Source organism: Ovis canadensis, chromosome 2, assembly GCF_042477335.2.
Source record: "Ovis canadensis isolate MfBH-ARS-UI-01 breed Bighorn chromosome 2, ARS-UI_OviCan_v2, whole genome shotgun sequence".
Lineage (NCBI taxonomy): Eukaryota > Metazoa > Chordata > Mammalia > Artiodactyla > Bovidae > Ovis > Ovis canadensis.
In genome coordinates this window covers 42771902-42798995 of record NC_091246.1, presented here as the reverse complement: position 1 = coordinate 42798995, position 27094 = coordinate 42771902, and the positions used below count along the sequence as shown (strand labels likewise).

General features: G+C 50.6%; 1 pseudogene; it reads right to left on the bottom strand.

Moving 5' to 3' along the window:
* Positions 1-3772: 3772 nt before the first annotated feature.
* On the bottom strand, positions 3773-25337 carry LOC138432335 (liprin-alpha-1-like; annotated as a pseudogene).
* Between the last annotated feature and the right edge of the window lie 1757 nt (positions 25338-27094).

The following is a 27094-nucleotide window of genomic DNA, read 5'->3' as shown; positions in this document are numbered from 1 at the left end:
CCCCAAGTGCAATTCGTTAAAACACTTGCTTAGCAGTAAACTGACGTGGCATGCTTCCTCGCCTTCAAATTAGAGTCACAGGAGAAAGACATTTGGAAATACAGTGAATTCTATGGGGAACAGACACGCCCAAGAGAAAGCCACACCATCTGTGGATGACCACGGGCACTTTGAAGCAGGACATGAGCACCACGCTCAAGCTGTCTTTCCTAACAAGATGGCTGTGTGAGCTTCTTCCCATCAAATGCTACACATGTGGCACCACCCAGACGACAGGTGTGGCCTTGTTTTCTGAGACTGACCGTCCGCACAGCCCACCACCTCCTACGAGGGTTCACTGGGCTCCCCTTCACCAACACTGTGCCCTACTCCTGCAGCGCTGCTCAGCTCAGAGCCTGGAGCTGGGGACAAGCCCCACGGGGAGGCTTCAGGACACACACAGCTCAGCAAACCTGCTGACTCAGCTTTCCCTGCAAGCTGGCACATGACAGTGTCCACCAAGGGGAAGAGGAAAGACAGCATTTAGAGCAGGAGGTACATGATGCCTGAGGGGAGTCCCCGCACGCCCAGGACACTGCAATGACCAACAGGGACGTGGATGGTCCCGGCGGCCTCAGCCTCCACTCCTCATGGAGCATGTCCAGCACCTGCGGGGTGAGCCCGCAGTGCTCTCCCTGGGAGTTTCCACAGAACGTGAAAATCTGAGATTCACCAACCCTCAAAAATTCTCTGAAAGTTGGTGCATTGGCTGCGTAAATTTAGCAATTAAAAGAATACCTTTGAGACAAATTGGGGCTTAATAGAAAGAAAATAGTTTTGAGAAACAAGCTGATTCTCTCATCTATAATACCATAAATGTTAAACTATATTCAACTGAAATTTTGTCTGGATGCTAAAATATTTTTTCACGTTTGATAGATAAGGCATTTTCCCTGTAGTCAATGTTGTTTCTGGTTGACTGACAGAACTGTGATTACCCACTGCAGTCAGAAAATCCTCGTACTTTGAATTGTTCTCTAGGAAGCCACCAGAACATCCTAGAATTTGCCACACATAGCAACAGAGCAAAGAAAAACCCACTTCTGCACCCGCGCAGACGAACACACACACACAGAGTTAGATGTCCACCTTAACACCAGATCCAGAGAAACCTGCCTACCAGAAAACACACACATACACACACACACACACACACACGCACACACACACATCCCTAAACACAGGTACCAAATCTACTGAGATTCCTTTAAAATTATCCTTCCATCACTTTCAAGACAAGAGGCACAGGGCTCCTGAAACTGATGACGATGTGCCCAGGCTCCTTACTTGCGGGCGTCCCTTTCCTCGTGGCTGGCCATGCACAGCACCCCGTCTGCAGCTGGTCCAGCCGAAGGGATCGCAGGAGGTGGGGGTCGAGGTTTCACATTTGATGGTGGTCTTGTCATCTCGTGCCTCTTCTCATAAAGCTGGCAGCTGAGGGAATGAGGTAAGTGTAAAACTGGGTAACAATAGGCTGTGTCGAATATGTGAATCTGGAGCTCTGTGAAGAGCTGAGTAGCTGTGGAGTCGCTGTCCCCATGTCGGCGTTTCTGTCATCGAATGTGCCATTGATGCTCTAGTGTGACTGTCCCACTCCCCCCCAAACCCGGGTGGCAGGGACCCCCACGTGGCAGCCCCCAGGCTCACTCTCTCCAGCTCATCCACCCTCTGGAAGTTTCCCCTCAGTAGGAGTGGGGGCTGCAGGTGTGTGTGTGTCCTTGTGCCCCGTGTGACGTTGCACGACTAACCGCAGTCTGTGTTTGCACGCTTCCTCCCGCGCTCGTGGGACCAGGCAGCATGGTGGGAACGCAGAGGCTGGATTCTTCTACAGTCAGGACTTACTCCTGCTGAGCTTAGGGGTGAGTACAGGCCGGCCTGGTCCCGCGGGGGCACGGAGGCCACTCCCTAGGAGTGGAGGGTCAGCAGGTTTCCAAAGGTCGCGCCAGGGAGAGCCCTCAGCAGCAGAGAACGTGACCTTGGCGCCCGGCTGCCGCCTGAGTGGTCAGAGCACGGCCCGAGTCTCCCTCGCGTCCGTGCACACAGGTGTCCCTCCCACAGCAGCAGTGCTGCTGGCCATGCCCTGTGTGCACGTTCTCGGAGGGAACAGGGCCCAGATCATCAGGGTTCACAAGGCTGCCCTGCCCTGGCCTCTCCATCCGGAGGCCAGTGTTTAACACAGAAGTGCACTGGTATCTTCTGGGGGTCGGCCGCCGCTGAGGGGCCACCCTCCCTTGCAGGTGCTGCTCTTGGGGGTCGTCTGGTGGGTCCAAGCCGGGAGCCCAGCCCTGCTTGTGCCGCTCTGAGAGCAGGGGCTATCTGCTCTGTCCTGTTCATGTCTCAGCTAGAAAGCTGGATTGGGTTTTAAGTCTTTTTACCAGCAGCTTTTAGCTATATGTCAGAATGAAGTCAGCCACAGAGTTCTCTCCTTGATCTACTTGGTCCTTCACGTTTCTCTGAATTCTCAAAGCAGCTGAAGCCCAGAATGTGGTGGGGGTAGGGTTTCTGGAGGGGAGGGGTTCGGGCACCAGCCGCCGTCCCAGGACTGACTTGTCTGTGTGTTTGTTTCCAGTTTACCCGCACTACTTCTGCAGGTGATTATACAGCATCCAGAATATGATAAAGACTACATTTTGAACTTAATGCAATCTTTAATCTGTTAATGCTTTTTATATGGACCTAAGATATTTTATTACAGAGTTTTAAATTAGTGATAAATTCATGAATACCTAGAGAAAATATTTTAAAATTTAATGTTTCTTATATTTATGTAAACTTATGACTTCATTTTGGAGAAGGAAATGGCAACCCACTCCAGTGTTCTTGCCTGGAGAATCCCAGGGACGGGGGGGCCTGGTGGGCTGCCATCTATGGGGTCGCACAGGGTCGGACACGACTGAAGTGACTAGAAGTAGCAGCAGCATGACTTCATTTATACACTTACTTTTTCCTGTATATCCAGGCTATGAATAGCCTTTCAGATCAGTTCATGTTCTGATACCTGATTTTAGTCTTCAAATGATTGTACTGTAATACTTGTCTGTATAAATCCTATGAACAAATATAGGGCTTTTGCAAATGATGCATTGATTGTAATTATTCTTGTGTAATTTTTAAATGTTAAACCATGAGAGAAGGGGTTTTACTGTGATTGTAAAATCATCATGACACGGTGTGCATTATCCTTCCAGAATGTAACCAAGCTCCCCAACAATCACTCTGAAATGAGCGAACTAATTTCAACCAGTTGTTGTAATTTAACGACTGACCTAAACTGTACTTTTTTTCTAGGAGGAAATGCTTTTTGTCTAAAGCATGAAGCGATTTAATAGTACTGGGTGTTAAGTGTGAGTTTCTGATGAAGTTTGGGCTGAAAGGAGGACTAGAAGACGACCATGAAAATCTCTCCTGTAACCTAGTCTCTGGGCCCAGATCCCTCCTCTCCGGTGAGACTCTTCGAGGACCAATCGCGAAGCCCTGTACCTGCTGCGGAGCCATTGAGTTGGACAGTGAGCGCGCCACATCCCCGACAGACAGACAGACTAGTGCAGCTCTGAGAAAGGCCTTATTTTTCTGATGTAAATCATCCTTTTACATCTGTTTGTAAACATGTTTAAAGAATGGACCTAGGCATACATTTTTAGATTTTGATGACATAGCCATTTTGCATAGTATAAGTAGCAAATGTAACTTTTACTTTTTCAGTAGCACGTTAAAAAAGCCAGCAAGAGATGCGTTCAAATCTGGTGCCTTATTATGCAGCTGATATCTTGGTAGACAGAGAGGGCATGTCTCTCTACATGTGCCTTCTGCCTTTAATTTCCTTGTACAATTCATTGTTACCATTCTACGTTTCTATTAATCTTTTGTGAACTTCCCGAATATGTGACAAAGTATGTACAGTCTACTTTTGAACTATTTTTATCACAGTATTATTTACTGCTTTCTTTCAAAAAAGTACTGAAGCCAAATTTCCCACTGCCAATAAAGAGTGCCAAGGGTAAGCTGTACTCTCAATGAGAACAGACCAGAGCTGGTCATGGGAGCCCGTGTTATCACACGGTCATTCTGTTAAGGGAAACGGATGGATACAATGGAAAGGCTAGAAGGTGGAAGTATAGGGGTCCCCAAAGGACGACCGACCTGCCTTGGCTCCGGAGAGGACAGGGCCCCTCTGCTGCTGAGGCGTGGGCAGCGGGCCGAGGGTGGGAACAAAGTGCCGGTGTCGAGGCTCACCGTGGATCCCAGGGCGGGGTGGCCGAGGGCAACCCTGACGCGGACCCGAATGATGTACTACGGAGTGTGCGTGTGCACGCCTGTGTGTGGGAGCTTTTTATATTACTTTAGTCAACAGTCTTTATTATTCATACATCCATAGAAACAAGAATGTAGCAGGGGGAGGCGGGAGGGAGATTCAAGAGGGAGGGGACACAGGGACACCTGTGGCTAATCCATGCTGATGTATGGTGGAAATCAAACCAATATTGCACAGCAATTATACTTCAGAAAAAGGAACATAGCAAGGTGGTCAGGAAAGTATGAAAAAAAGATTTCTCATATTTATAATCACAACTCTGTGTACATCTGGGAGCAGGCTGCCCACCATCATCAGACCTCCCCGCCACCATCAGACGTTTAACTCCCAGCATCAGGCCCTAGTCAAGCATCAGGACCTCCCCCAGCATCACACCCTTCCCCAACATCAGGCCCTAGTCAGGCATCAGACCCTCCCCCAGTATCAGGCCCTAGTCCAGCATCAGGCCCTCCTCCAACATCAGGCCCTAGTCCAGCATCAGGCCTTCCCCCAGTATCAGGCCCTAGTCCAGCATCAGACCCTCTCCCAGAATCAGGCCCTCGTCCAGCATCAGACATTCCTGCCCCAGCATCAGCCATCCTCCAGCATCAGACCCTCCCCCAGCATCAGGACCTCCTACAGCATCACATCCTCCCCAGCATCAGGCCTTAGTCCAGCATCAGGCCCTCCCCCAGCATCAAGGCCTCTCCCAGCATCAGGCCCCAGTCTAGCATCAGGCCCTCCTCCAGCATCAGGCCCTAGCCCAGCATCATACATTCCTGCCCCAGGATCAGGGCCCTCCTCCAGCATCAGGCCCTCCGCCAGCATCAGGCCTTAGTCCAGCATCAGGCCCTCTTCCAGCATCAGGCTCTCCTCTAGCATCAGGCCCTAGGCCAGCATCAGACATTCACACCCCAGCATCAGGGCCCTCCTGCAGCATCAGGCCCTCCCCCAGCATCAGGCCCTCCCCCAGCATTAGGCCCTAGTCCAGCATCAGGCCCTCCTCCAGCATCAGGCCCTCCTCCAGCATCAGGCCCTAGTCCAGCATCAGGCCCTCGTCCAGCATCAGGCCCTCGTCCAGCATCAGACATTCCTGCCCGAGCATCAGGGCCCTCCCCCAGCATCAGGCCCTCCTCCAGCATCAGACCCTCCCGCAGCAAAGGGCCTTAGTCCAGAACCAGACCTTCCCCAACCATCAGACCCTAGTTCGCCATCAGGCCCTCCTCGGGCATCAGGCCCTCCGCCAGCATCAGGCCCTCCCCCAGCATCAGGCCCTCCCCCAGCATCAGGCCCTAGTCCAGCATCAGGCCAACCTCCAGCATCAGACCCTCCCGCAGCAAAGGGCCTTAGACCAGAACCAGACCTTCCCCAACCATCAGACCCTAGTTCGCCATCAGGCCCTCCTCGGGCATCAGGCCCTCCGCCAGCATCAGGCCCTCCCCCAGCATCAGGCCCTCCCCCAGCATCAGGCCCTACCCCAGCATCAGGCATGGCAGCCCCTCTTGTCGGAGGCTCCTGAGCACACTTAGGCAGCCTCAGAGCAGCAGGACAATAGCTCTTGCAGGATGTGCATCTTTAGGAATCACCTGCGGATCACCAGCAGCTGGGGTCTATTTCAGGCCAAGGAGAGGCAAAGAATAGGCTCTTGTGCCAGAGGCAGCGGTGGGTGTGGGCACGTTCCCCAGCTCTGCTTCCTCCCCGAGGGGGCTTTGCTCTCCTGCTCTTCTCACATGGTCAGTCGAGGACCCCAGGGCTGTGTCCTCCCAGATTCACGGTCTCCTTGATATCTCAAGCCCAAGTCCGGAGTTGCGTCCCAGTCTGGCGTGGCAGAGGGCTGGGAACACCCAAGCTCAAGGGCTGAAAGGATCCCAGGGGGACAGCTGGGCTCCAGCAGGTGGCAGAGCAGGGGATGAGGGTGGCCGCCCACAGAGGGCCCCGCAGCAGCACTGGAAGGACAGCAGGGATGCCTTAGCTCACTCGGGGACGATGCCCGGCCTCGGCACTCAGATGTCACCCCCAGCAGCTCTGGGGACGCAGGAAGCTGGTGAGTGACACCACGCCACTCGGGCCGTGTGGGTGGGCATTGCTGACCATGGCCTCGGTTTTCATTCCGGTTCCAACTGTCCCTCCGAGGGCTGACGGGCTCCTCTTCCGAATGGCACAGATATTTTCTTTGTGGGGGAACACATCCCAGCTTGTTTCTGTCAGCACTGTTGTCGCTCATCGTGTGTTTTCCTCTTTTCAACCTGTGCTTGCTGCTCTTCCGGTTTATCTTAGGAGCAGCCCTTATTTTCTGCATTTCCTAGTTGTCAGCGTTCCCTGGGGCTCTCCAGGTGGCGCTAGCGGTGAAGATCCTGCCTGCCACTGCAAGAGATAACAAGAGATGTGGGTTCGATCCCTGGGTTGAGAAGTTGCCCTGGAGAAGGGCATGGCAATCCACTCCAGCATTCTTGCCTGGAGAATCCCATGGACAGAGGAGCTCCTGGGCTACAGTCCCTCGGGTCACAAAGAGTCAGACACGACTGAAGCAGTTTAGCACACACTCAGGTTTTAGTTCAGTCACTCAGTTGTGTCCGACTCTTTGCCACTCCGTGGACTGCAGCACTCCAGGCTTTCCTGTAATTCCCCATCTCCTGGAGTTTGCTCAAACTCACGTCCATCGAATCAGTGATGCCATAGAACCATCTCATTCCTGTTGCATCCACCAGAGAGGTGGCTGGGGCTCGGCAAAGTGCATGGTCCCACTAAGTGGGTGTCAACCTGCCCTCACCAACTCCCTAACCGCGTGACCATCACTGTTTCCTCCTCTGTAAATCAGGAGGCGGCAGCACCTGCTTGGTAAGGGGCACACACAGCATCTGGTATATAATCAATGCACCATCCATCTCAGTGTTGTATTTATTACTAATAGGAATAGCATTTAATAATCTGCTCCTTTTTCTCTCTTCTCACTTCACTGTGCTCCAGACCACATCTGTTTTACTTACCCTGTAAATCCCACACCCAGCAAAAAGAAGACACTCAACAAATATCTGGCTGAAGAGGCAGGAACATACCCTGTCCTTAAGGAGATGAAGCCGAGCGAGATGGGGGCCTGATGATAACACTGTGTGATGAGGAGACCCCAGGAGGACCTGCGTGGCTGTGGGCTGGGTTGGGGGGCATGGGCAGAACCCTTGATGAGCTCCTGGGGATGGGGAAAGTGGCAGGAAGGAGGGGGTGCTGTTCCTTGTGGGGTGTCCACAGATTGTACTTCACTCCTCACTGATGAGCACTTAGACCATTTCCAAATGCCTGTCACTGTTATAGAGGAAACAATCATTGCCCAGCTCCTACTCAGTCAATTTCGTAGAGTATGTTTCTAGCAGTGGCTTACAAACATCTGCTTTATTCATTCCACGCTCAGTTCATCCACCCATCCAGCCAGCCATCTGTTCATGCATCCATCCACTCACCAGTCCATCCATCCATCACTCTTAATTCACCCATCCATCCACCCAGCCACTCATCAACTGATCTGATCATCTCAGACCCTAAAGAAGACAGACGCCTCCTCCACTCCTCCCAGGAGGACACCCAGTGTGAGTGACAGGAGCCTCGTGGGGGCAGCGGGGACACACAGAAGGGACATGCATGCAGACCCTCCTCCCTCTGAACGGTGAAGCACCCACCTGGTCCTAAGGCCTCCTTGCTGCTGTGTCCAGGCCGGCCCTTTTCCTTTTTGCCAAGCAAACGACCGATGGAAGACCTGATGCCCTTCTTCTTCGGGGCTTTCTGCAGCGAGTCCTGGCTGCTGTTGTTGTTGCTGGACTTGCCCCCGGGGCCGTCCTGAGAGCCTGTCGGGCTTCGGGGAGAGAAGACGACCTTTAACCGGCACCCTCGTGCAAACACACACCCCTCCCTAAGACCTACTGATAGAACCGGCCACCCAGCAACACCCGCGCCTCAACCTCGCAGCAGACAGTGGAGTCTCCTTCACCAACCACACTCCACATGAGCAATGCAGACTTCCGGCCATAAACAACGGCCCCGGGAAGCTGAGATTCTCTGACTGGAGCTCTTCCCCAAGGAGGGCTTCACCCCAGACGATCTGGTACAGAGGGCACTCCGACTCTCCCTACGGTTGCTGCTCGGCAGGTGACGACGCTCCCAGTGAAGGGGAGCTCCTCAGTTCTGGGCAGTTCCCCCCGCCTCCTGCAGGGTGACCGTCCTCGGACATTGCAGGAAAGCGAAGGTCATTGTGCAGGGCTACTGGTCAGGTGACCACATGTGCCCTCCATCGAGTGCTGCCTGGCTCACGACGGGAGTTCAGCAGGTGGGGGTCTGAATGAGGACAATGTCAGTCACAGGAGGGGACAGACAGTCTCCTGAGAGGAGACCCCTGAGGAAAAGGGAGGGACCCTCAAGAGCAAATCCGAGAGGCACGGAGCCGTGACCCTCAGGAACGCGCCCCGGCCGGGCAGACCTCTAGCAAGAGCAGGAAGAAATCTCCCACAGGAGTCAATATGTAGAGACAGATGCTTTCTAAAATCACTGAGGTCACTGAGCTCTTCTACCCCAGCACCTGAAGTTCACCACTAAACACAGGCACCGAATCCAGTGGGATTCCTTTACAATCATCCTTGCAACTCTTTCAAGACAAGAGGCGCAGGACTCCTGAAACTGACAACAAGGAGAGCAGGCCCTTACTTGCGGGCGTCTCCGATGTCCTCGTCGCTGGCTGTGCGCAGTGACCCCATGAGCCGGTCCAGCCGAAGAGACCGCAGCAAGGTGGAGGTCGAGGTTTCACCTTTGATGGTGGTCTTCTCATCTTCTACCTCTTCCTGTACAGCTGGCAGCTGAGGGAGTGAGGTAAGTGTAAAATTGGCTAACAATAGACTGTGTCGAAAAAGGCAATCACACGGGCTTTACATTATAACCAGAAACTTATTTGAAAATATATTAGCTATGCTATCCGCCAAGTACCAAAAAAAAAAAAAATGCCTTGTTCTAGCTTAAAATGCCATCTTAAAGGACTGTTTGTTCAAGAGAAGCGGGGCCATGGAGCAGCGAGAGCACCCCACTGAGTGCAGAGACCCCAGCCGGGAGCCTCCCTGCAGCCGGGCTCCGCACTCCCTGGAATCCAGCGACCAGATGGCCCTGCCAGGCAGGACAGCAGAGCCACGCCAGCACCGTGAACCCTGCATGGCATGAACTGCCCTGAAGAAAGGACTGTGCTCATCGCCAGAAGCTGCTCAGAAGCACCACCAGCAAGAGTAAGAAACCTCTCAGCAAAGCTGTCCAGACCTTTCTATTTGAAGGAGAAAAGGAAACAGCTTGTACCACCACCCAAGATCATTTGTAGTGATGATGCAGGTTACTGACCCCATGACAACAAGTGAAACACACAAAAGGTACCTAAGCCCTCCGTACGAACACCATGTGTCTGGCTTGTATTTCTCAGTAACATACAGACCGGGGGCTACACACTGAAGTGCTTACACCCAGTTTGAGTGTCATTTGCTCACTGTGGTTTATATAAAGCTCCCCTAGGTCTTCACTAGGAAATAATCTTGTATCAACCTAGAGGGGTGGGATGGGGAGGGAGATGGGAGGGAGGTTCGAAGGGGAAGGGATGTATGTGTACCTATGGATGGTTCATGTTGAGGTTTGACAGAAAAGAACAAAATTCTGTAAAGCAATTATCCTTCCATTAAAAAATAAACTAATTAAAAAAAAAAAAGATCTCGCCTGGACCCCCAGCTTTTCCGCTAGTCCTGGGTCTGAAGATAGGAAAGACAGTGGTGGCAACAGTGTGGGGGACAGATGAACCTCTTCGGGGTGCAGACAGGTCTCACTTATACATTTGGGCGTGTAGTTAAGCAGGGGAGGTTTGAGGAAACACGCATGGCAAGTATTTTTATAAACAATGAGTGTGTTCTTTTAACCTACTAACCAATCTTTTTTTAATGGGATTCTGTAAAGAATACTGATCCAGGGCAGCCCCACAGGAGCTTGGTGACAACAAGGTGACTTAGTGCAAAATACAGCTGAACTCGTTTAACGGCAGCTAGATAAACTGGGCACCCTCTCCTGATCTCTATACCAAGAAACCTCAGACAACAGAAGGCTACAAAGGCTAGAAATTACCAGCATGGAACTGAACAGGGATCAATCTCAAATTCAAGGTAAAATAAGCATTTATAAAAATCAGAAAACAACAAAGAACAGAGCAGGGAAGTGACACACCTGGGTTGACTATGGACGCAATGGAGACAAACACCTGCCTCAGAGTCAGGGACCACGGCCAGCCCGTTCCCCCAGGCCTCCTCCTAGGAAGGCCTCTGGGTCCCCAGCCTGGCTGCCCTCCCCCAGGATGGGAGCCGCCCCACTGGTGCCCACGTGCCTAGGATGGGCAGTGCCGTGTCCTCACTTAACAGGAGGGCAAAGCGGGCCACAGAGCAGGCGAGCGGCACAGCCAGGTCACCAACCCCAGGGTGATGGCGCTGCTCTGCTCTGCCCAGCAGAAGGGCTCCCGGGCAGAGCTGCCTGAACTGGAGCACGGCTGCCCGAGTCCTGCAGGAAGGCCCCAGGAGTGCTCCATCAGCAGGCTGGGAGTGGGAGAGGGACAAGGAAGGCCAGCCCTCGGGGCACTGGACTCCGACAACAGGGGCTCAACCAAGTGACCAAAGGGGAGAGGCAGTGAGCTCCCTGTTGATGCTCCCTCCATCAGGGATGCCGTGATGGATACGAGAGCCTCTGGAGCAAAGCGGGCTGGACGGCACCACAGTAAGTGTCCAGGCTCTGATCAGACCAGTCTGAACCACACTGCTGGGTGTGGGAGCCTGGGCATGGTGCTTGGCCTCTCTAAGCCTCAGTGTTCCTGTCTGCTGAATGGGGTTAACAGCAGCCTGGACCTCACCTGGGCGTCTGCGGGATTAGATGACAGACTCGGGAAGCACTCGACACGGTGTCTGGCACACAGAGTCTCCTGCACACTGCTACCTACCGTCATTAAATTGGCTTCCCCCAAATCTAACTTCTCTGGCTCTGATTCAGTCATTTGTTTCAAAAAAAAAACACTGAGCAGAAACTCCATGGTGGTCCAGACGTTAGGACTTGGCACGTTCACTGCCAGGACACCGGTCTGATCCTTGGTTGGGGAACTAAGATCCCATAAGCTGTGCAGCACAGCCAAAAAAAATAAGTAAAGAAAAATTTTAAAATAATAAATACTATTTCTATTATAAATAAGCATGAGATGATTAGAAGGCAAACAAGTGGGAGATAGGCAAACTGTTACAACTGTCCCAACAAATGACCTATTTCCAACAGAACCATCAGCATAGTTTCAGTGGTGGGTGAGTTTCATTACTTCCACTAAAATGTCAATTATTCACCAGTACATAACCACACAATGTTCATTCATGTAAAATGATAAGGACTCTCTAATACTTCACAGAGAAACAAAGGCATGCTAAATTACTAAATAGTTTACCTTTCGACAATGCTTCCTTAAATCACTAGGCTGATAGATGCATGCAAAGAAATGAAGAGAAACCAGATTTATTGAGACTTTGAAGCTAAAAATTCAAGAATCAGTATAGACAAATATAGTATAGCAAAAATGATGGCAAACATATAAGTGAGATGAAGATTTAGAGAACATGTAACTGGAAACAGAACATTTTTTTTGACCACAGAAATTAAATAAGCTATTCAAGATTTACTAGAGAAACACTATAAATTATTACTCAGGAAGATACAATTCTATTACAACATCATGATTTATTAAAGCAGGACATTCTGTACAAAAAAGGCCCTTAACAGTTGTCTAGTCTCAGCCAAACTTATCTGTAAGTTAGTTTCTCTTCACAAAACACATGTTATACTTTAAAATAGTAACTTAAATGATGAGGAAGTTACCATAATACCTATTTGAACACTGAACAAATCGAACCACCTATTGGACATTAACATAAAATGCTTACTTAGAATTTGATTTAAAACTTCTCAAAATAAATTGATGAAAGCAGGTTCCCTGTGAAAACATGTAAGAATGAAAGCTAGCATAATAGCAGGGGCAGTCTTTACATTTTATTAACCAGAGAAGATGCTTTTTAAAGAGTCTAGTAGAGACATTAACTGTGCAAAAGCTGATGACATTTATAGTCTTCAATACAAGCACCAACACAGAAAGGATATTGTGTCAAAAGTCCATGAATTGTACACTTAAGATCATTTCTCTATGTAAGGATAATCTCATTGATGAATTACACATGATATGTGGTTTAGGATCCATCTACATTATGCTTGTATCTGCATAGTGATATGCTAATTCAAAGTTACTGCTATGGGGGAAAAACACCATGTGATGAGACATGAAGACAAAGCACAGACCCGACTAAGGGCACACCTGCTGTGGACCACAGCACTGCTATGACCAGAGAAGGTGGGAGGACGGGGAAGGGGAGATGGATGGGTCAACTGCAGCCTCGGGGCGAGGCGGGGCAGTGGTGGGGAGCTGGGGTCTGGACTGACAACCACTAAGCAGACAACAGGATGAGCCAGGAAATCGAAACCAATGATGAGAGCAGACACACCGTCAGAGAACTCCAACAGCAGGACAGAGTATACAGAACTGCTCTTTCCCAAACACGCAGAAAGAAAGCAATCGTGAAACCACAGAGAAATCGTCCAAGATTTTTAAGTATCAACTAATTAGCCAATGATGCAAATTATAAAAACAGTGTCTCAAAAGACCACAAAGTGGACTAGTTACCACTTCACATGCCGCTAAATGGTTCACAGTTAATTTAATTCTATGCCGACTAACAATGCAGCTAACATGAAACGGTGGTAACCGAAAGAAAGTGATAATACAAGTGCAGTTACAAAGCAGAGTGTTGTAAACATGATTTCATGGGGTAAAGGGCGATGTACTCACAAAACCTAAGCTAAACATGGAAGAAAGCTGGAACATGTGCTTTAGAGCCGCACACTCTGTCACCAAAAGCCCTAGGTCGTCATATCATTTTCAGACTCGGAAGACTGAGGAAGCCCGACTTCTTCACTGGGGCCCTGGGGCACCGGGCTTTTAACCTGGTTTCACACGCAGAGCTGGCCTGAGCACGCGGCCAGGCCCATCAGCGAGCAGACCAGTTTAGATTCCTAAGCCAGGGGTCCAGATATCAAGACTAATTTGTCGCTGTGCGATTATGGAATGACTTCGCTCAGTCGTGTCTGACTCTTTGCGACCCCATGAACAGTGGCCTACCAGGCTCCGAGGTCCATGGGATTTTCCAGGCAAGAATACCGGAGTGGGCTGCCATTTCCTTCTCCAGGGGATCTTCCCAACCCAGGGATCAAACCCGGGTCTCCTGCATTGCAGACAGACGCTTTACCGTCTGAGGCACTAGGGAAGCCCGATTCAAGACTAGGCAGTTTTAAAAATCTTAGACCTCTGAGCGTAGCAAATGTACCTGATTTTCTTCTGGGTTAAAAGAGAAAAAACAAACAAAAGAAAACCTATGTGCTCGGGGAGGGACGCGGCAGGAAGGAGGCAGACACATACCACAGTCATGAAGCCCAGCTTGCTTAAGTCCCGCGCAGGGCTGTGACGCCTCCTTCGGGGCTTGGAGCGCCCTCTGCTGGGCGGGCAGGAGCCGGCATGCGAGGAGGCGGGATTCAGCTTGAGGGAGTTCGAGGACTGAGAACGAGGAAGGTTGCTGAAGCTCCCCCTGCCCACCCTGCTCTCAATCCCCTTGGCCCGCTGATCCGTGTTCTCCTTCTTTTCTTGGATAAACCTAAAATAGAATAAAATCATCACCTGCCTTTGTCAGCAGAGGAACGTGTCTTGACAATAAATTTGGGCTTGCATTCTGTGTCACGATTAGCAAATTCCAGGAACAGTTGCTCAATTAACATCTCAGCAAAAAGGTTCAGCTTTCCCCCTTTTAAATATTCTCAAACTCAGAATAACTTATCATGGAGTCTTACAAAGTGGCCCCTGATCCTTCACGTTTGATTTGACTTATTTACTCTAACATTCTGATGGGGCCTGGGGGGTGACTCTCCCTGTGAAGAGATGCCTGAAGTTGACAAGCTTTACCTGCCCTGCTCTCAGGGCAGAGATGCACGTCAGTGCCTCAGATCTTTTCCACTGGGAATCGGGAACTCCGTATAACCAAAACAGCCATTCATGAGCAAGCTGGGGTTTCCAAACACAAGTCTCCAGACCAGATGAGTGCTGAGTTGAACTTTTCATTTCTTTTTAACCTTGTATATGTACAAACACATCACTTGATGAAGTTCTCCACCAGCTCTGTGTGAGTTTCTGGATTAATGAGCTGTATTAACCTAGAAGTCACAGTTACTGCTCTTCTCCCCTACTGTGTCATGGATGATTCCATATACAGATTACATACATGATTATGCAAATAAAATGATTTTCAAATTAAAAGACAAGATCCTTAGAGGTAGTAAACTCTCCAGTTTCACTTCTACTTATACATCTTGAAAGTTTTTCACTGTTGACAAGTTGATGGACAGAATTTACCATTTACATCAAGTCAAATTGTTGCATAAGGAAAAATCACTTTTACCTGACAACGTGCTATAAAAATAAAAATATTAATATATAACTGTTCTAAATTTCCTACGGGGATGAGAAAAGACAATCTTTCTGAGCTTGTTTGTGCTCAAACACGGCCCACAAAGCAGTCTGTCTCAGCATCAAAAGCGCAGGCGGCATCATCGGTGTTTGCTGGTTGTGCCATTCACCCCTGCCTTTTCCCTGAGCCCCCCGCACTCGACCAGCAGGAACGGGCACCTCGGCCAGGGGTGAAGAGGATGAGAACAATCTGAGCAGCAGCTCTGCCAGGTCCTGTGCAGGGTCACCGGCCTGCGGCCACTCTGAACGTGGACTCGGGACAGGAGGCACAGCTGTGCGGGTATGGCACCAGGCAGGCCTCAGGGCCCCCAGCACCCCGGCTGCACCCAGACACAGGGACCCCTGCTCACCAAGAGGTGGGCCTTTGGGTTCTATCCTGTTTTGTAAACTGTTATAACTGCCAAGGCTGGGTCTAAAGAAAACATTTTAAATATACTGATGAGATGAGAAAAACTCAAACACATTTCCTTGGATCACTGTCTTACAACAAGCCAATCTTCACAATGTATTAAGTTAAAAAGGAAAATGCAGATCTGAGTGGGAATTTGCCAACCCCAGAACCCTAGCTTTTCTGTTCCAGGAAGCTTTTCACCAGAACCTGGAAGGCTCTGAGGGACACACGAAGGTGAACCCTCAGTGCTGGAGGGTGCACGGGCCACAGGGGACACTGCCTCGGCACCTCACCCACCTTGGGGCCCAGAGCTGAGGGGCGGACAACCCACAACGGCCCCCCCACAGAGTTTTGACACCACACTGTGGACAGAATGTCCTGGCTGACTGAGCTCTATAATCAAGGGCAATCTCAGAACTGAAACTTCTCGAAGCAGACCTGAAGTCAGTTTCTCACCATGGAACACTCAGACTTCTCCAAGCAGGAGACAGCTCCTCAGAGAAACCGAGTTTCCGGGGAGCTGGGCTCTGGCACACCCACCGGATCTGTTCGTTGATTTTGTCCAGCTGCTCCTGAATCCTCATGGCCAGAGGCTTGGCATCGGCCTGCCCGCTGGGCGACAGCAGAGCGGGCACACTGAAGAGGGTAACCCCGTCGCCCTCGCCGTCAGACACGCCCTCGTCCCTCTCCAACACCTGGGCCACGTTGGCCAGCACGCTGGCTTGCTGCTCGCGCTCCCGGTCCTGATCTTTCAGGGGCTGCGCCTGGACACGAGAGGACCACGTCTCGTCAGCAACATTCCGGACAGCTCAAGTCTGTCAGGAACTGAACACAGTTTTACATGGAAGCCCTGACTTTGGACAAGTGGGCCCTGCTTATGAGACACTGCCATCTCTTAAGCGAGCAGTACTGAAGAAACGGGCAGGAGGAGAATCCAGGTCCTAGATGGCCTGGTGACATTCAGGTCTTACGTGGACGAAGGCAATCCTATGAGGTTATTCACAAGGGTGGGCTGATGGAGTCAGACACAAAAAACGAACATTACAAAAATACATCCTTGTTTCCATCAGCGTGGCTGAAGGAAAATTAGAAAAAGAAACCCTTCAGCTCCGCAGCCGCTGGGTCCACCCCACCGGTCATCACTGGTACTAGTTTGCTGAGGAGTGCCGTCCTCGCGGGTCCCCAGCCCTCCGTTTCCCAGGCTGGTCTGAACACGCACAGACAGGAGTGAGCAGGGGCAGCCAGGGGACGGGAGGGCCAGCCTCCCGTGGCTCTCCTCTCAGGGCACAGGCCCTCAGGCGGTTCTGGGGATGGCCCCTCACACCGCAAGGGCGCCTCTGTCATCTGAGCCGCACAGGAGAGTGCCTGCTGGGCCCCGTGCTGCCCTCCCGCTCTCACACCTCACACCCTTCTCTCTGCAAATCTCCCCCCTGCCCCACTCTCACCCAGGTCCTGCCTTGTTTGCCCAGACATGACCTCAAAGCAATAGCGGGGCAGCCTCGAGGTGCTGGCTTGCCGGCTCCCTGTCCCCCGTGGCCAGTACCCTCACTTTCTATCTTCATCAAGACCCCACCCCAGGGCTGGGCCACCCCTTTTCCTGGCTCCAGGACCACCTGCCATCATGCCTGCTCCACTCCAGTGAACTAGCTGCCTATGGGTTCACCCCCATCAGTCCTATCGGCACATCCTCTCCATTCTCTCGCCTTAAAATCGCACATTTTTGAATTTAATTCAAAATCGCACATTTTGAGTTTAATTCTGAGAAACTGTACTCTAAGTGTTCCATAGCAAAGATAAACACTCAGAACAATACTAACCCTTATAAACCATAATGAAGAAGTTACATCTCAGGTGTAGAAAAGCTTCTGGAGGAAACATGGCAAGCCATTGACAACAATGAAGTCTGTAGAGAGAAGCTGGACTTGGGGTCGGGTTCGGGTGGTGGGGGACAGGACTCACTCTATCGCCCTCGCTCCTCTCATTGCTTTAAACTGTCTCCCTCTCACATTCATTCCTGGGCATTCCTCACATTCATTCCTCTACACCCCACTTCACTTCCTCACGGGGTTAAACAAGTCAAACGGGCCGAGTTTCCGAGTCACTCGACTCAACCTGGCAGCTCTGTGCTGTCGGCCACGGCAGTCACTCGCCTTGTGCAGCCACTGACGATGTGACGCAGGCCGGTGCAGAGCTCGGTGTGGAATCACACAGATTTCAAGACTCGCAGTGAAAAAAGCATGTAAAGCAGCCCGTTCATTTTTAGGAAATTTTAGATTGTGTATGTGGCTCGTATTATCTCTCTGACGGAGACCACTGTCCACATGAAAGGCTCATGCTTTGTCTCAGCTTTCGGGTGAACCCAGAAAGGACTACTCAGAATTCTGAACCACACACAACAGCCACACACTCTAAATCCACCTACAACAAATCACACTCAATGTTCAAAACCAGAAATGCTATACACGTTACAGCAGCGGACTAGCCATAAGGAAAATGTAACTCCACTTCCGCTAAGCATCTGCAGTAACTGTAACAAGGAACCCAGCTCAGTTCAGCTCTTAACGCATTTCTAAAGGATTTAGAGATTTAAGGACCTTGTCGTTTTGCATTTCTTCTAAATGCTTTTTTTGCATTTTCAACTTCCCATAGGAGAGAATTCTGAAAAAGAGACACACAGTGCTTTAGAGTCAATTCTTAACAGACGTTGTGTGGACTGTGGGATGGCTACTCTCCTGAGTGAAAGCATAAAGCACCTCGGGATGAGGGGCAGACCTCGCGCCCAGAGCGAAGTGTCGGCACGAAGCGGGATGACAACTGTTAACACTAACTTGTACACAGAAAAACTCCTCCTTTCCCAACTGATCTTCTAGATCCAAGGAGGCCAGGTCCCTGGGGTAAGTGAAACTGCTTTATACTTGCTTTCAGCTTTTGCAGTTCAGTGCTCACTCAAGAAACTGGCTCAGGTTTCACATGCAAAATTCAACCCTGAAACAAAACTATCCCCACCTCAGGGCCAGCCCACAGGTCAGGGTGAAGTGAGGTCTCTAGTGAGGTGTGGGTGTCATCTTGGGTTTTGTGGGGGAAAAATGTGCCGCAGAACTTGTAGTGACCATGGGTCTCTCTCGGACAAGCGTCGCCCAAGCGCTGACCTCGGCGAAGGCTCTGGGCCTCATCTTTAGGGCACTGGTGCAGCTGGGACAGCTTTTCACGGAACCTGAACAAGACTGTTGCCCACTGAGCTGCTCTGATAGAGGTTCTCAGACATTTTCCAAAGCAAATCAAATGAGAGATGGCTGGAGTTGGAATATGAGAACGCTTGCTTTTACTTGCTTCAATCTTTACTATCACGTTATATAAAAGATCCTGAACTAAACTGATTGATTTGGCTGCATTGGGCCTAGCTCCATCATGCGAGATTCCTTTGATGTGATTGCCGCGTGGCAGGTGGGATCTTAGCTCACCAACCAGGGATCGAACCTGCGTCCCTGACCTTGCAAGGCAGGCTCCCAGCCACTGGACTGCCAGCAAAGCCCCAGAAATAAACTTCTAAGGAAGAAACGAAGGGGTGAGGGTGGACCTAGAAGAATGTTCTAGCACAGCGGCTGGTGACATCGGGGCCACTGGTGGATCCGCCTCACTGATGCTTTCTGTAAGGGTTGCGGGCACTCATCTATGTCTGTTCCTTTACACACTGCCTGTGGAGGCTGTCACGCTTAGTGACTAGCATGAAATGCTGCTACTCTAACCAGTAAAGACATTCTGTCTGGCGCCCTCTCTGGGAGTTTTCCAACTCCTGTCCTGGAGGTTTCCCCCACACACAGACCGGGCCGAGCCAGGCCAGGCCACATGCGCCTCTTGTAAAGGGGCCGCGAAGCTGGCTCACCTTATCCTCCAGAGCAGCCGTTCTCTCCTGCAGGTGAAGCTGAAGCCTCTCATCTGAAACAGACAGACGCTTATCCACGGTGTCTGATGAGTGTTCATTGTGTTCTCCATTCATTTCTTCTCTTTGCCTCGCCTAAAACAGGAAAAACGAAAACCCGTAAACTTCAACAGCAAGTATAGTCGTTCTTTTAAAAGCACCGGGGAGCCGCAACCTGAGTGGCCTGTGCCCTGGTTCCCGAGGCGGTCCCCTCCCACGGCCAGCTCTGGTGGGCTCTTGAGCATCCCCAGAGCAGATGGGCAGGTGCAGAGGGAGGCAGGGACTTCACTGGTCAAAGGTCACTTCCAACACTTCTCTTTGGCAGAGCACCTGGGGGACCTTAGTGTCACCAGCCATTTCCTGTCGAAGGGGCTAGAGGAGCAAGCAGATTTACACTCAGAAACAAGTACACTTGAAAGGGGATTGGCTTACACACACGGCAGTGGAGGAATTTCCCAGTATGTAAACAGAAGCTTGATTCTGGATTAAGGGTGTAACATGAATTCAATTTATAAAGCAAAAAGTGAGAAAATTCATTTTGGAAGAAAAGCCACTAAAGACAGACTTTCCCATATTTTTCTTTACATGAAACATCACTTGAATTCTTTGTAACGATTGCTCTTGTTCAGTCACTCAGTCGTGTCTGACTCTTTGTGACCCCATGGCCTGCAGCACGCCAGGCTTCCCTGTCCTTCACTGTCTCCCAGAAGTTGCTCAAACTCACGTCCATCGAGTCAGTGATGACATCCAACCATCTCGTCCTCGGTTGCACCTTCTTCCCCTGTCTTCAATGTTTCCCAGCATCAGGGTGTTTTCCATTGAGTCAGTTCTTCGCATCAGGTGGCCAAAGTATTGAAGCTTCAGCCTCAGTATCAGTCCCTCCAATGAATAGTCAGGACTGATTTCCTTTAGGATTGATTGGTTTGATCTCCTTGCAGTCCAGTGGACTCTCAAGAGTCTTCTCCAACACCTCAGTTCAAAAGCATCGATTCTTTGGTGCTCAGCCTTCTTTACGGTCCAACTCTCACATCCATACATGACTACTGGGAAAACCATAGCTTTAACTAAGTGTTCCTTTGATGGCAAAGTAATATCTCTGCTTTTTAATATGCTTTCTAGGTTGGTCATAGCTTTTCTTCCAATGATAATTCATATTCAGTTCAGCTCAGTTGCTCAGTCTTGTTTGACTGTATGACCCCATGGACTGCAGCATGCCAGGCTTCGCTGCCCATCACCAACTCCCAGAACTGCCATCCAACTGTCTTATCCTCTGTCATCCATTCTCTTCCTGCCTTCAATCCTTCCAGACATCAGGGTCTTTTCCAATATGAAAGTTCATATGAAAACACTGGAAATCACTACCTCAAGCAATTTTTAAATGTAATAACAAAGTTGGAAAGTCTGTGTTTTATAAAACGAGCATCAATTTCATGGTTGAAAAAGATGTTTTAGGACCTACTGTATAAAAAATAAATGGAGAGAAGACAAAAGAATGATATATTTGAGATTGGCCCTGTGTGAGAAATTGCTTAGGCTAACTGATTGGTCATGGGTATTTATTATACTACTCCGTCCACTTTGTGCATGTTTGAAATATTCCATCATAAAAAATTAAAAAACAGGTTGCTGCTGCTGCTGCTAAGTTGCTTCAGTCGTGTCTGACTCTGTGCGACCCCACAGATGGCAGCCCACCAGGCTCCGCAGTCCCTGGGATACTCCAGCCAAGAACACTGGAGTGGGTTGCCATTTTCTTCTCCAGTGCATGAAAGTGAAAAGTGAAAGTGAAGTTGCTCAGTCGTGTCCGACTCTTCGCGACCCCATGGACTGCAGCCCACCAGGCTCCTCCGTCCATGGAATTTTCCAGGCAAGAGTACTGGAGTGGGTTGAGAGGTTACTTTCTGTTAAATATTTTCTGTTAAAACAGAGTCATCTCCAGCAACACAATTCAAAAGCATCAATTCTTCAGTGTTCAGCCTTCTTTATGGTCCTACTCTCACATCCATACGTGACTATTGGAAAAACAATAGCTTCGACTATATGGACCTTTGTTGGCAAAGCAATGTCTCTACTTTGCAATATGCTGTCTAGGTTTGTCGTAGCTTTCCAAGGAGCAAGCATTTTTTAATCTCATGGCTGCAGTCACCATCTGCAGTGATTTTTGAGCCCAAGGAAATAAAACCTGTCACAGCTTCCCCAATAAGGCATCGGCATTCAAATATTTTTAAAGCAAAACAAAAGTTTACTTTCAATTGGCTTAGTCATAAACAGCATCCCAATCTCAAGAGCCTCTGAGCAGCAGTTCTGAAAGTAAGGCAGTGCACCCCGATCGGGAGACACTGAGCTCTCTAAGCAGGGAGGAGCCTCACCGAGGCCTCATGATGGGAGTCAGAACCACAGCCCCCGGGAGCCCGCATGTGAGGCTCCGCAGTCCAGGCCCAAGAACACAGCTATGGTGGGGACAGTACTGACCCCTGAGGCTGGACCTGGGATCCCCACTCCATTTCCTGGATGGTCTGTAGCACTGTGTGGCCAGTCCTTCCGGGAAAGCTCTCTCAGGGCTCTCTGAGGCGAGCCTCCACCATCGCCCTTTTCTAGCACGCCTTCTGTCGCAGCCCACCGACGGTTCTCCTCCTGCCTAGGAGCAGCCATCCTACACACACACACCACGTCTGGACCAGCAGTTTGGCATGTGGGACCTCAGCGCCAGGTCCGAGGCAAGCACCTCCACACCTGGGCACCATGCCTTCCGTTTCACGGGCCTCAGGCTGGCACCTCAGGTTTGTTTGAGGGGCACTCGTAAGGTCCAACTGTATCCTGAGCAGCTCCCCGGCCTGGCTGGTCAGAGCAACAAATGTCCTCCTTGAACGTGGGGACCCACTGGCCCCTGCCCACCACCGACAGGCGACCACATCTGGCCCTGCTCCCAAGGTTGGGTGCCTGGATCAGCAGACAGTGCCACACACGCACACTCCACGGCAGAGACTGGAGCGGCAGAGAAAGGCAGCGCCGGCCCGCCCAGCCGCGTGTCCGGCCCACAGGCACCCAAGGCAGCTCCTTGCTCTTCTCCTCCAGTGGGGCCTCTATCTGGCGCTCCCTCTCCTCGATGCTGCTGTGTCTCTCTCCCGCCTGTCGGCCAAGAACAGCCTCAGCTCCGCTCACAACGACCCTGTCCTGACGGCACGCGGGCTGTGACCGCAGGGGCGGCAAGCGGGCCGTGCTCTGTGCGGACCACGGGCCCCGGGATCGCGGGGGCCACACCCGCGCGCCTGCGCAAGCAGCCAGCGCGGCTTCGTGTGTGACACGTGGGTGACGGAGAGTGCTGGTGACCGGCTCCTGAGAGGAGAGGTGCCCCCCACCGCCCCAGGCCTCACAGCTGCAGCCGATGCACCCCCTCCTCAGACTGCCTGTGGCGAGCCAGCACGGGCAGCAGGCAGTGGCAAGCACGGGACACACAGGGGCACACGGTCTACCTTCCTAAGCTGGGAGGCAAGTTCAAACAGTTTAGCCTCCTTAGTGGCAGAGCTTCCAGAAGACAACAGTTCAGACTACAAGGCCGACCTGGGACAGACAGCAAAGATGCCAGGGGAGAGAAGAAACCAACCCTTGAGAGGAAGATCCCAGGCAGAAGGGCGCCCCCTGGCGGCTGTTAGTGACCCTGCTCTGGGAGGGTTTGTGAGCACCCTACACCACCCGCCTCCAGAGACAGGCCGGCCCCTCAGCGGCTCACTGAGCTCCAGGCAAAGCTCCAACAGACAGCCGGGTCAGCACAGGCCCGTGCCGCCTCTCCATGCCCAGCCAGTGCCCACCAGCAGTGCGGCGCAATACCTTTCCCACCAGAAGGACGGGGTGGCTGGCTGGCTGTGGGGACCATGCTCCGGCAGCACCACGTTTCCAGGATGCCGCCTCCCACCCGTGGGCTCCGGGGACTGCAAGCTGGGAGTGGGGCACCAGGTCTGCACAGTGCCCTGCTGTGACTTAGTCAACAATGTATGAATAAAGACTTAAAACTGTGTTCATGACAGAGCTATTTTGGCCATCTCTTAAATGACAATGGGATTTTTCTCATTCTTTATCCTGCTAGGCTTTGAGTTGCTCACTGAACTCTGAGCAGCAGTGACTCGGAGCTGAAGCACCTGGGGACACACAGAGCACAGGACAAAACTGGAGGGAAACTAACGCGGGGTGACACGGGAGCGGGGACTGTCTGACACTCAGGGGGCGCTCCCATCTCAGATGGGCAGCAGGACCTGTATCTGTGCTCCTTCCTGGACTGAGCAGCAGAGGAACAGGCCCTCCCCACGCCCGCCCCCCGGGGACCAACAGCAGCACCTTGGAGGGCGCAGCCACCCGCTGAGCCAGCTCAAGCCTCCACTTCCAGCAGCATCTGCTGCAGCTTCTGCTCTGCCAGCTCCAGGCACTCCTGCAACTGTCGGTCTTTATCCTCCTTCTCCAAAGGGAGAGCAGAACATCAAGACGGGCCAAGTGGTGTAGCCTCTGCCATTTTAGTAAGCTGAGGCAAAACCTAAATGCATGTGTCTACAGGATTAGTTCTGTTTCAGAAGCTGCGTCACGGTAATTGTTCTCTCAGTGTTCCTGACCTTGGTCTCAGTGGGCAGAACACCTCCTGCCAGAGTACTTGATTTTCCTAAACATCTCCAAAGAAGTCTTTTGAAAAAAAAGTTCTTATAGATTAAAGAAGATCAGGTTTCTGTAGAAGCTTATTCATTCTTATTGACAAGTTAAGGGTCAGTACTGACCCTTCTTAAAACATCACCAGAATCATCATTTGAAGGGAACCCTACCGACCGCAGACGGCCATGGGCTTGTAAGCCAAAATATGGCTTTCATCTCCTCTGAAATACAGACCTGCTCAGAGTGTGCCTGGGGAAATGCCAGTCAACTAATATTTGTAAATGCATGATTATTCTTTGAACAGATCTTCTTACTCTGAAAAGTTTCAGTGTAGAACAATTAGACAGATTCTTTTTGAAAAAGAAAAAGAATGAAATCATCTATATGCTCGGGTTCCTGAGAGGTTAGCATTTATTTCTAAGCTGCTTTCTTATATTTTCTGTGTGCGCATTACTCTATCTACATACATAAACAATAAGAGATGCTTTAAACCCTGAGAAAACAACAGCACAAGGTACGTAGTCTTTTCTGATCTGCCTTTTACAGCCATTCTTTTGTATATCCTAATGCTCTAAATTAGCATTCCACATCAGACATTTCAATGGCTTTCTAGGATTTTATTTTTGTAGTGGGGCCAATGATACACTTTGTCACACACCAGACTGACTCACTTTGTTTTGGAAAAGCCAGATTTGGTTTTCCTGGTTAAGTCCTGATGATCTGAGACCACACAGGAACAGGAACAAGTAAAGCTCACCAAACCACAGGATGTACAAAGCCTAACCAGACTGGAGCTCTAACCCTGCCTTTTGTCACAGTGACCCCAGTTCCCAACAGGCAGCCAGCTGCTGTGAAGTTCCCTGCTGCTCTCTGCTCTTTCAGTAAAAATGCTAACAAGCCAACACATTCAAGGCAAGTAAAACAAGAGTCAGGAGTGCAATTACACAAAATGCTTAAACCAAATCCCAAATAACTCAAACCTGTAAGTTGCAGTCACCCTCAATTTTTAAAAGAATGTATTTTCTTTAAGTACAGCTGCTGTATCATGATGTACAACCACATTTATGAACGCAGTATTATACGGTCCTGGGAACTTTCCATTGGGACTTGATTTCCAACATGGGAGTCACATGGAAAGGTCTGTACCTTCCTTCCTCAGTATTCACTACTAGAAAAGTCAGACACAGTTCAGTAAAAGCCACTACCTGTCGATGCACAGAATCCTTATTTGCGATTTCACTTTCAAGGTTATCATCGAGGTTGTACACAGAGATGGCTTCGTGCTGTGCAGCGAAGTAGCGTTTCTCAAGTGGAGCGATTCTCTTCTCCATGTCCTCCTTCTGGGCCATAGCCTACACCAGGCATTGCAGAGGAGAAAATGTAAGTCATTATCATAGAATACTCCGATACACTTAAGAGTAAAATACCGGGACTAAATCCTAAGTTTCAAATCAAACATAAAATGAGCATCCTCAAAATTAAAGTCCTAGACAGGGCAGTTTTCTGAGATGTGAGCAAAACCATGCCTACCTCAAATATCACATTTGCCACGATGGCACCCATCTGTCTTAATGTCTGTCTGGCCACTCGATTTACCAAGCTTTTTCTACATAGTACCCAAACATCAAACCAAAAATACACTAAACTACTCTGTCATTGCAAGAATTCCTGGAGGGAAAGTATCTGGCATGAAATGAGGACCTCTGTCTCCTACACCATACAGGCAGGCTTGACCCAGAACAGGGAGGGACCTTCAACAGATCCAACAGGGAGCTCTGGGCTCATCTCCTTGGGGAAAAGTTGGAAAACTCTCATGCAATTTCCTCAAAATTAAATAAGAATATGAATGAGTGGAAACAGAAGTCAAAGTGTAACACAGCTGGGAGCAGCCTTCTCAAGCCGAGTTCTTCTAAAGCAGTTACAGCACATGTAGGAAACGCTCAAACCAGGAGCAGAGCTTGCTGCTGGTGCGACTCCTGTCCGCTGGCTCAAAATCCATTTCAGGTCCCTCCGTGCTCACTAAGTAACCCGTGTTGTCCTAACATTAAAAGTGAAAGGTCTTAAAAACACTCTTTCCAGAATTCTCTACCTATTAACCTCTGCCACCTAATTTTCTCCTGTGGCCAAGAGTAGTGTGAACAGGCTATACAAACATGTGCAAATATTTCTGTTTTGTGTTCTCACACAGAATTACTCACACTGAACTACTAAACAAGTACGCCTGGGGCACCACATGTTGGAGGGGTGCTCTCTGAGACAGCCTCACGGGGGAGGGGTGGGGCAGGGTGGGCACTGTCTGTGTGCCCACAGAGGAGAGGCGAGGCTCACAGGAGGAGGCCTGAGCCCCCAGCTCTCTTCTGTGTTCACAGTGACCGTTAGGGAGTTTCTCATAAATCACGACATCCGCAGACATGACCGCCAGAAACATCCTGATTCTGCATGATCACACAGCACGAGCCTGAGGGGAACTGAGCACCCCTGGCTGACACCCCCCACGCCCCAAGGCTGCAGAGTAAGGGTGTCTCGAACTGTAAGGACAGGGCCAGCGCTGCCAACCAGCCTTAGGCCAGCTCTCAGCAGGCCAGTCTCCCTCCTACATTCAGCCTAGAACCCCCAGGCCAGTTGAGAGAGTCAGAGATAACAGCATACGACAAACCGGGGACCCCGTCCACCCTGGGCATTGTTGTGGGGGCAGAAGCAGTTACTGAGGGTCTGATGCTGCCAGATGCTAGAGAAACCAATCACCTTGCGCCAGCACTCATCAAAGAGACCTAGAAGAGAAGAGACAGCCACTGAGTGGTGGGGAGGGCCCTCTTGCCGCACCTCCCATCCTAGGGACAGGGTGCAGGGTGGGGGGACACAGAACAAAGAGCCCCAGGCCTGTGACTGCAAGCGGGACATTCTGAATCTGGAGAACCCACAGGGAGGAGCAGAGAAGGGAGAAAATGAAGTAAAATGAAACCCATGTAAAATCTCTGTGCAGCGCTACTGAACCACCCTCTTCTCCTGCCTCCTCCCACCAGACTCGGCCAGGGGGAAGAGGGGACCATCAGCTGAGCTGGGGGCCCGATATGATCACGGTTTTGTAGGACCAGGTGAGGTGGGAGGGGTTTCCTTGGGAACAAGATCAGAGACAAGCCAGGAGGAACAGGAGGATTGGGGAGATGAGGG